We start from the raw sequence: 11,020 nt of genomic DNA on the forward strand, positions 1-11,020 counted from the left end.
CTGGGATATGCTCGAACTTGGGGTGATTGAGCCTTCCAGGAGCGAGTGGTGCAGTCCAATTGTCATGGTGGCCAAGAAAGAAGCACCAACTGCTTCTGTGTGGACTTCCAGAAGGTAAACACTATTGCCAAGTTCAATGCGTACCCTATGCCTCGGGTCGACAAACTTTTAGATAGACTGGGAAAGGCGAAGTTTATCTTGACTCTGGACCTGACAAAGGGATACTGGCAGATCCCCTTAACCCGCAGTTCTAGAGAGAAAACTGCATTTTCAACACCAGAAGGGCTGTTCCACTTTAAAACCATGCCGTTTGGGCTACATGGTGTGCCTGCTGCCTTTCAGAGACCAGGTTGTACACCCACATAATGAATATGCAGCAGTGTATATTGATGGTGTGGTGATTTACAGGTCCACCTGGCGAGAGCATTTGGCTAGGGTTACAGCCGTCCTTCAGTCTCTAAGGGTAGCCCGGCTGACAGCTAACTTGAGAAAATGTGCGTTTCCCAAGACAGAAACTCAATAAGAACATAAGAACATAAGAACATAAGAAAGTTTACAAACGAGAGGAGGCCATTCAGCCCATCTTGCTCGTTTGGTTGTTAGTAGCTTATTGATCCCAGAATCTCATCAAGCAGCTTCTTGAAGGAACCCAGGGTGTCAGCTTCAACAACATTACTTGGGAGTTGGTTCCAGACCCTCACAATTCTCTGTGTAAAAAAGTGCCTCCTATTTTCTGTTCTGAATGCCCCTTTATCTAATCTCCATTTGTGACCCCATTTGTAACAGGGCGAGGAGCCCTGTACATTTATTTGTTTATTTATTTTTAGAACAGGGTCTCCCCCGCTGCCCCTGTGTTGTATCTGTGTTTGTATTATGATTTATTTATTGTATTGTATTTATATATGACGGCAAAGCGCTGTGTGTGTTTTGTTTTTGTTTGTTTAAATGTGTTCTGGCAGAGGCGAGGTTGGGTACTTGTCCTCTGCCAGGAGTAATTAATAAACTTGTGCAGATTGTTGCCAAGGGGTAATAGAATAATTACTAGCCAGTTAAACCTGTCGGCCATGATATATAAACCTGCAGCTCTCGGCACTCATGGTGGGTGTTCAGAGGAGGAACGAGAGCGAGCAAAGAGAAATCTAAAAAACAAAACCTATAGGTTCAGTGAAGGCGATCTCCCGGTCTGACTTGGGTTTTGTTATTATTTTGTGTTCGTGATTTGTTTTATTTTCACCTTTTATTTTGTGCTCTGTGAGCAAGTCTTTTTGTTTAAATATTGATTTAAATTTGTTGTTTAAAATAAACGGCGCTGGCACGTCCCTTATGTGCTATAAGTCATTAGATCCTTTTGCATGAAAGGCCTCGGGTGCAAGGGTTTTCGGTTCTTTGATGGACCCAGATTCAGTTAAAATGTGTTTGCTCACTGATGATGAGAATGAGAACATGAGAATGTAGAGATGGGAGCCCAGCTAACAAGATTATCAAGTAAAGACCCTGGTCGCCCACGCCTGTGATGAAAAACGCTGGATGCACAGGCCTGTTGTGGTGTTCGCAGAGCCGCTTCGAGCTGAGCCAGGAGGAGAATTTGAATCTTGCTGGGAACAAGCTGACTTATTAGATATGGATTGTATGCTATAGAATGAAATACATTGCTAATAGTAATGTTGTAGGATTCTGTATTTTATATCCTTTTGAATAAGTCTGTGTAAGGTCTGAAAAAGAGAGCTCCTGGTATCAAAAGGTATGGTCAGCCTGCTGAAAGTTCCAAACCACCCTGTGACAGAAATATAATGAATCTTGGTTGTAAATCTCCCTCCTGGCCTGTGAGGGCACTAAGCAGCGAAAGTAGAGTTCTTTGGATGGGCTGGCCTGAGTTCTTTCCCAGGGTCGGGAAGTCAGTCAGTCTGGAAGAAGGCGAGACTCTGTTGCAGGAACGTATTGACCTGGAAGGTAAACAACATAGCAGCTGCAAACTGTAGAGACAGCTGCACTCATTTACCAAGAGGTCATGCGTGATAGCATAAAAGGGGACTGAGAATTGCAATCTACTCCTTCACTGGAAGGACCGGGAGAGACCCAGAGAAAACTAAAAAAAAGTATTTGTGAGTGTTTTTTGTTTGTTTCTCTTTGCTAGTAATTGTCTTTGTTTGTGAATCACATATCCGGAGCTGTCGCTTTGGGCCAGCACTAAATCGTAACAACAGTACACCACAGTCACTTAATAAATTGTTATCATCCACCACGAACACTACTGCACGCACCTGGACTGGTGACTGTGTCCAGTATTATTGTGGGGCAGATAATGTGTATTTATTGTTTGGGCTGCAACCCATTATTATTGTTATCTCCGTGCATTACACATTGGTGTGTATTGCCAGAGGATATTGTTTGGTCACCAGACCGGGATTAAAAAATAAAAGACCCCTTTTCCAAATGGATTACAGTTTCTATCTGTGATAACCTTGGCAGAAGCAGGCATCTGGGGAACTAAACACAGAGGCTTGGTATTGAAACTTAACAATAAGAAAAAAGTAACCATTTCTAGACAGAACAAATGTTTAAAACTAAAAAAGCTATGTTGTACCTATTTGAGCAGAGTTTTTAAAAATAGTAGTATTTTGATCTAATAAGAAACAGAATATTTAAACAAGTGTTTTTGTTTGTTTAAGGCTGTACTGTAATACAAATAGACTGTAAAAGCAGGAGTGAGCATTTCATTTAATCAAATTAAGAATTAGTTCAGTTTCTGTCTTCAACTAAACAAAATATCTTTTAGACATTACAATATCAATTAAACAAAATAATATAAATGTTTAGTTTATATAAAGGTTTTACTGCAATAAAAAACAGAGGAACTGTTAAGTTTGAATATAAGACAATAAAGTATAAATGGTATTTAATAACTTTAGTACACCGTAGACTTACTAAAGAAAAATAATTTGGTGACCTCACTTATACCTGCTTGTAGCAGAGTGGTGCTGGGCAAAGAAAGTTATTTTTGGCAGTTGAAGCGAGACTCACTGGTCATTAGCAGTTTTGAATACAAAGCCTTTCTATAATGAGCGATCTCATTAATATCAACAAAATAAATACCTTTTGGTACGAGAATAAGGGAGTATATGGGTAATGTCTGTTCTCTTCATTATATTATAGAAATTCATGAAAACTTGGCAGCCGAAGCGAGCATTACATTTAAATTAGAAAAGTTGTCTACAGTATCAGTTCTTATCAGAAAGCTAATGACTTTAATTCGGATTGAGCCAAAAATGTCTTAATGCTGTGAATTTGGAAAAGCGCTTACAGTAGAGTTTCATATTAATTAAAAAAATTGCCTTGAAAGGTAAATAGGGTGTCTGAAACCTGTGTGCGCAGGGGATTTTTAGAAACAGAGAGAGAGGTCAGGCTTAGTCCAAGCATGGTACAGTTAATATGAGACTATTATATTTAACATGTTCATTATAGCCTAAATTTAAAAGAAAATAACTGGACAGGTCACTGCATGCTTAGTGGTTTTATTCAAAGGCTTATGATAAACCCCTACAGTCTTTGTCCAATATTTTCTTAAAACACATTTACAGAATAGGTGTTACAGAAACTTGGAGAGTGATGGAGATGAATATAATATTAGTGGGTACACACTGTACAGGAAAGACAGGCAGGACAGAAGAGGCGGAGGTGTAGCGCTATACATAAGAAATAGTCTTGAAGCCCAGCTGTTAAATCTGGAGGAAGAAAACAACGCAGAATCAATATGGGTCAGAATAATGGACAAAAATTCAAAGGGCATAATAATAGGCGCATGCTATAGACCGCCAAATTCAGACGCCGAGCAAAATAATCTGTTATTCAATGACATTAGAAATGCATGTAGCAAAGGATACTAATGGGGGATTTCAACTTACCCCATATAAAATGGGAAAACCCGGTGGGGAGCACGACGGACGAAATTGAAATGGTGGAAATGACAAATGACTGCTTCCTAACACAATTTGTCAAGGCACCGACTACAGGGGAGGCATGCCTTGATTTAGTCTTTTCAAATAACGAAGACAGAATAACTAAAACAGAGGTCAGAGAGCCATTGGCAAACTCAGACCACAACATGGTCTCATTTGAAGTGTTTTTTAAAACCCCAAAAGTAATGACTAAAGCTAAGGTTTACAATTTTAGAAAAGCAAACTGTGAAGGTATGAAACAGAGACTAACAGAAGTAGATTGGAGTAAAATAGAGAAAACATCCACAGAACAAGGATGGCTGTGATTTAAAAATGTAGTACTAGAGGCACAAAACAATTACATCCCAAAAGTAGACAAATCTAAATCTAAAACAAAATGGCCAAAATGGTTTAATAGATCAATTAAAAAAAATATTCAGTGAAAAAAGGCACTTTACAGAGCGTTTAAAAGGGACCAAAAACAAAGCACACAGAACGAGTACTTGGAACTGCAAACACAAGTCAAAAAGGAAGTTAGAAAGGCCAAGAGAGAGATAGAAATCAATATTGCTAAGGGGGCTAAAACCAATTCCAAAATGTTTTTCCAATATTACAACAGCAAGAGAACATTCAAAGAGGAGGTTAAATGTCTAAGAGACACAAATGGCAAAATCATAGACGAAGAAAAAAAATAGCAAATATATTAAATGATTACTTTTCACAAGTTTTTACAAAGGAGGATACGGACAACATGCCCCACATGTCGACCTGTTCCGTTCCAGTTTTAAATAACTTTAGCATAACAGAGGCAGAAGTGTTAAAGGGACTAGGAACTCTTAAAATTAACAAATCCCCTGGACCGGATGAGATCCTTCCAATAGTACTAAAAAAAATGAAAGAAGTTATTTACAAACCACTAACGAAGATCATGCAACAGTCTTTTGACACAGGGGTTGTACCGACAGACTGGAGAATTACAAACGTAATACCAATCCACAAAAGGGAGACAAAACTGAACCAGGTAACTACAGACCAATAAGCCTGACTTCTATTATATGTGAACTTATGGAAACTATAATAAGATCTAAAATTGAAAGTTACCTATATGGGAACAATATCCTGGGAGACAGTCAGCATGGTTTTAGGAAAGGGAGATCGTGTCTAACTAATCTGCTTGATTTTTTTGAGGATGCAACATTGAAAATGGATAATTGCAAAGCATACAATATGGTTTATTTAGATTTCCAGAAAGCATTTGACAAAGTCCCGCATAAAAGATTAATTCTCAAACGGAAGACAGTAGAGATTCAAGGAAATGCATGCACATGAATTAGGGAGTGGTTAACATGTAGAAAACAGAAAGTACTGATTAGAGGAGAAACCTAAAAATGGAGCAAGGTAACCAGTGGTCTCCCACAGGAATCAGTATTAGGTCCTCTGCTATTCCTAATCTACATTAATGATTTAGATTCTGGTATAGTAAGCAAACTTGTTAAATTTGCAGACGACACAAAAATAGGAGGAGTGGCAAACACGCAAAGGTCAAAGGTCATTCAAAATGATCTAGACAGCATTCAGAACTTGGCAGACACATGGCAAATGACATTTAATAGAGAAAAGTGTAAAGTACTGCACGCAGGCAATAAAAATGTGCATTATAAATATAATATGGGAGATACTGAAATTGAAGAAGGAATCTATGAAAAAGACCTAGGAGTTTATGTTGACTCAGAAATGTCTTCATCTAGACAATGTTGGGAAGCTATAAAAAAGGCCAACAAGATGCTTGGATATATTGTGAAGTGTTGAATTTAAATCAAGGGAAGTAATGTTAACCCTTTGCAGTCCATTTATTAAGTGCGTATCAGGCGCGTCAGGTCCAATTCATTTTCACACGCGGTTAATTTTAGACGCGCTGTTTAAAAGTATTTTTTCCACAGTCAAACTGGTTTAAAAGGCCCTGCATATCAACAAAGCACTCACTAGGCATCTCCAGCCCCGCCCCACCCTTTCGTTCACTATCGCTTTCACATATGCTATGAAATAAATAATAATAATAATAATAATAATAGTCGTACATACCGCTCAATCATCTCCTGATCACTCGTTTTATCACCAAACGCCTCATTAATGCGATCCAAGTCATTATTTTATTACTATAACATCTCAAAAAAGCTCTGCAAATGTCCGTGATATTCTCTGAGCGCTGATGCAGTCACAGCCAGCTTGTTTCCTTATGGCGGCCATTATCTGATGCCAGGGGCAAGTATGACTATTTTCTTTTTTTTTTTTTTTCGGCTTGTCTCGGCTCCTGTCGCTCACACACGGCCATTGAATGGTTTTCTCGGCTTTTTCCAGAGAAAAAACGACTAGAAACCCGTTTTTTGCGTCTTTTTGATGATGTTGGACCGGATAGTAATAATTGCAATGCTGGAGCAGGTCCGACAAGGACCGCAAAGGGTTAAAACTTTACAATGCATTAGTAAGACCTCATCTAGAATATTGTGTTCAGTTCTGGTCACCGCGTTACAAAAAGGATATTGCTGCTCTAGAAAGAGTGCCAAGAAGAGCAACCAGAATTATCCAGGGTTTAAAAGGCATGTCGTATGCAGACAGGCTCAAATAATTGAATCTGTTCAGTCTTGAAGAAAGAAAACTATGCGGGGATCTGTTTCAAGCATTCAAAATTCTAAAAGGTATTGACAATGTCGACCTAGGGGACTTTTTTGACCTGAAAAAAGAAACAAGGACCAGGGGTCACAAATGGAGATTAGATAAAGGGGCATTCAGAACAGAAAATAGGAGGCACTTTTTTACCCAGAGAATTATGAGGGTCCAACTCCCCAGTAATGTTGTTGAAGCCGACACCCTGGGATCCTTCAAGGGATCAATAAGATAACAACCAAATGAGCAAGATGGGCCGAATGGCCTCCTCTCGTTTCTAAAATTTCTTATGTTCTTAAACACTGCGTAGAGTCGTCACACTTAAGTCAATGGTAATTACGGCAGGTAAGACTTCTTATACTTCATAGACCGATGATAGCCATGTGTTTCCGAAAAATATGCATAGTTGCAAGTGCTGCAAAATATCAACAGGTTTGCCCTATTTTTCGGCCTTTAGGTTACTTTTTAAAAAAAAAAATTTTTTGAAATGATGTTACAGTATAATAGACCCTAAACTTTACATTTCTGCAAAAAAAACAAAAACGGTTCACCAATCCTTTAATGCTATAATAATTACCTATAATATCAAAGCACTAAGAAATACCTTGGGAACCATAATATGGCCTAGTATCCTAGCACAACTATAAAAGCGAACAGTCATATTATACTTGCACTGTCTTAAATTTCACTAGGTTTAGGTTATGTGTGCATCCAAGGAGCATATACAAGCCTAGAATTGCTCTTTTTAATGAATGGTAACCATTTATTAATGGTAAAGTGTAAGGTACTACAAAAGTCAACACCTCAGTTAAGTAAAACCTCTGTTTAGTTACTGGGCATGTGGAGAATAGTAGCACCACTGGCTTGTATTACCTGGATTGTATTGCTAATTGAATCCACAGCAGTCTTAGCTTAGCCAGTGGGAAGGTGATGGAGAAAGTGGTTTGGAAAAAAACATGCATAGTAATTGGCTGCTTTCCTCCATGTCCAAACCCCACTCAATTTACATAGTTTGTACTGAACTTGTTCCATGCTATCATCAACGTTGACTGCTTGTGAGTTATTACCAGGAGGGAAGTCAATAGCGGGAAGTTTCTGTACTTCCCAAAAGGGAAGTCATTTTATAGGCAACCTGGTAAGGTAGCGAAAATACTGTTTACATTCTGACCACTGAAAAATTGTAAATAAAGGTGCTTTTAGAATGAGTGGTGACAAAAACACACCCTTACACCATAAACAAAAAGCACACTATTAAGATTGCTAAAAATAGCAAAAGATATAATACACAAAAGATGTGTAAAAATTGTCAGTAATCAAAGTATGTCCCTTATCCAACAGACCATCCATGAGAGACATAACAGCATCATAGGGCTGGCCAAATTCACTCATCTCTGTGTCGTTTGAAGCACCTGTGTACACTTTTAATTTGTATACGTACCCGTTTGTACTGACAGCAAGCACCCACAGCTTTATTCCAAATCGTTGATGTTTTTTGTTTGGAAGATACTGCATAAGTGACGTTCGGTTTTTCAATCCAACCAGGCTTTCGTCGATTGCAATGAATTCATTTAAAACGTGGTACTTCGTAAGAAGAGACTCCACTTTAGTAAATACTGATCGCACTTTGAATAAACTGTCGTAACCAGGTTCTTCTTTTTTCTTTTGTTTTTTGCTGTTGTTCAAGTGCAGGTTTGCAAGACAATAAAGAAACTTGTTCCGGGACAAGGCTTCCACACTAACCCCATATTCAGCCACAATCCTAAAACAGCACGTAATCTATTTTGTGTCATACCGCCAGACACCAACCACCATGAAAATAGTCTCTCATACATTTTAGATTTAGCATTTCTTTCCCTGTATTTGTTGTTAATTTCTAATGTGTATATATTGGACTCGTTGCAGATGTGTTCTTGAAGCTCCGTTGAAAACAACAGCTCAAAGAATTCAGCAGGCCGGGTTGCGCTGTGTGGAATAAATCTCAGACCACTAACCTCTGTGTACTTCTTTATGTTCGATGTTATTTTCTGTTCTGGAAATTCTGTTACTTGGGTCCAAATCGGGACTCTGAAGTTTTTGTTCAGCAACCGAATTAAAGGCTCATCTTTGTCTGTACTGTCGTCACCTCCCACCACATCCTCCTCCTCTTCTTCATCCCCCTCTTCATCCTCCTGTCCTCCATCCTCCTCCTCTTTTAAATCGCTGTCATCACTATCCACATAGATATACAGTCCTGTGATAGAGAGAGAAAGGATCAATGTTGTAAATCTCCCTCCCAATCGGAAAGGACGCTGTGCAAGGTCGGTGGTACGCTGTCTCCTAGATGGACCGCCTTGATGGTAGGTGGAAACCGGAAGGTGACCATATTAGGAGGGGCGCGTAGTTGCAGGTGCCCGGATCGACTCCATTGCAAGCAGCTGCGGGTCGGCCCTCTATTGGAGAAACCATGGCGATGAGTTGTTTGCAGGTGTCTGGGTACAAAGGGGAAGCAGCTACGTGAGTACGGGGCCTTGTGCTGAAAAGTACACAGACGTCCAGAGCTGTGCTTTTGTTGTTTTGTATTACGTGTTTGTTTGTTGTTACAGAGGAGGAGTGAGAGCAAGGGGCTGCAGCCATGGAGCCAGTCCACTCCGCACTGAGCACTTCCCTCACCACACAACATCAGCACGCACCATGGACCCGACACTGAAGAGCACACTTTCGTGCACCAGGACGTGGAATTACAATTGTTGTTTTTTGGTTTTGAGTTTGAATACTCGCCGTGTACCCCTGTGGCGGAGTGTCCCGCCCCTATTGTAACAGCAGCGGGATGTGTGAGACAGCAGGGAGGGGGTTAAAGCCTCCCTGAAGAGAAAAAACATGTAAAAATGCACTTCTGTTTAGTTTAATTGTTTTGGTTTATTGTTTAATTTAACTGTTTTATTATTTAATTATCCCCTGCACCTGGGCAGTAATTAGGAATTGGGACCAGGGCAGGGTATGAGAGAGGATCAGTTAATCTGATCGAAGCTGCTGAGTAGAAGGAGGCAGATGAGGTGCTCTGCTTCCGAGCAGTCGCTGAAGTAAGTGCTGTGAAACCCGCGTAGTTTGTTTGTGTTTTGTGGTGCCAGGTTGTAGCAATTCCCATGCTACATAATGTGGGTGTAAGTCTCACCCACCTGTCCCTTTAATTAGGGTCAGTAGCCTGGCCAGGTTAAAACTTCATTTCCCATAGTTCCTTGCAACCACCCTCTGTTCATTCTCTCTCCCCATTGGCTCATTCAGATTTCCTCCCCTCCAATCTCAGAGCTCTAGTAGCCAGCACTTGTATTAAAGCTGGCTAATCAGGCCTTAGGGAGACTCCCTTTCTCAGAGGAATCCATTAAACTACAGCATTTTCTTTACTTAAATTTCAGTGAATCCATTACCATCCTTAGATAATTCCAGTGCATCCGTTTATTTTCTTTTGTCTCTGCGCTTTGTCTAAACTGCTCTTTTTGTTTTCACTGTTACTTGTTTAAGTTTAGCTGTTTTTCTAGGTCTGTTTAGTGTTTGTTGTTTTATGTGTGACAGCCTCCATTTTTTCCTGATCCTCCTGATTTTTTCCAAACAACTGTTCACCATTCAACTCAACACTACTGGACAGTCTCAACAATTTCAACGTACTCAATGTTTTCAACTTTCTACAATCACCATCATTTCGGGACACTTTGCTGGACTGCCTTATTTGTGGGTGAGATCATTTCTTTTTTGTTTGGATTGTTTCTACTTTAATTTGTTACTTTATTTCCTGTATTTTTTTGTTACTTTGTATGGATTTCAATTACCCTGCTATTACTGGACTTGTTGGGCCTACCTGTCATTCTCCCACCATCTTTTGTCTATCTATGTGTGTTGTGTTTGTGAGTGTGGGTTTATTGGAGACCCTCCGGACACTACATTCATTTCTATTTGGTGATACTGTTTAGCCTTCTGTTTGTCCCTACATCTGTACCAGCTTTATTCTTACCTGTTACCTGCAATTATTTGAATTCCTTACTTATCATTATTCATTTCATTCATTTGTTCATTTTTTCATTTGTTGACATTATTGTTCACAATAATAAACCGATTGTTCATGAAATTGACACCTCTGATGTCCCTGCTTTTGCTGTCTGTCACTCTTGCTGACTTATTTAGCTATAGGAATAGGGCCAGTAGTATCTCCTTAGGGAGGACAGTGCAACTGCTTCTCAGTTGTGCAGACTGATCGTTACAAGGTAAACGGCTTAGCCATCCTGCGAGTTAGTGAGGGAAATAACCTGTTTAGTTAGCGCTCCAAAGCGGAGCTAGGTGTCCATTTTGTGTTTTGTTATATTTGTTTTATTTTGTGTTTATTAATAAAATAGCGCGTTAGCGCAGGAAAATCCATTCTCTTGTGTTCTGGGTCGTAATTTTTAAAGGGA

Source organism: Acipenser ruthenus, chromosome 3, assembly GCF_902713425.1.
Source record: "Acipenser ruthenus chromosome 3, fAciRut3.2 maternal haplotype, whole genome shotgun sequence".
Taxonomy (NCBI): Eukaryota; Metazoa; Chordata; class Actinopteri; order Acipenseriformes; family Acipenseridae; genus Acipenser; species Acipenser ruthenus.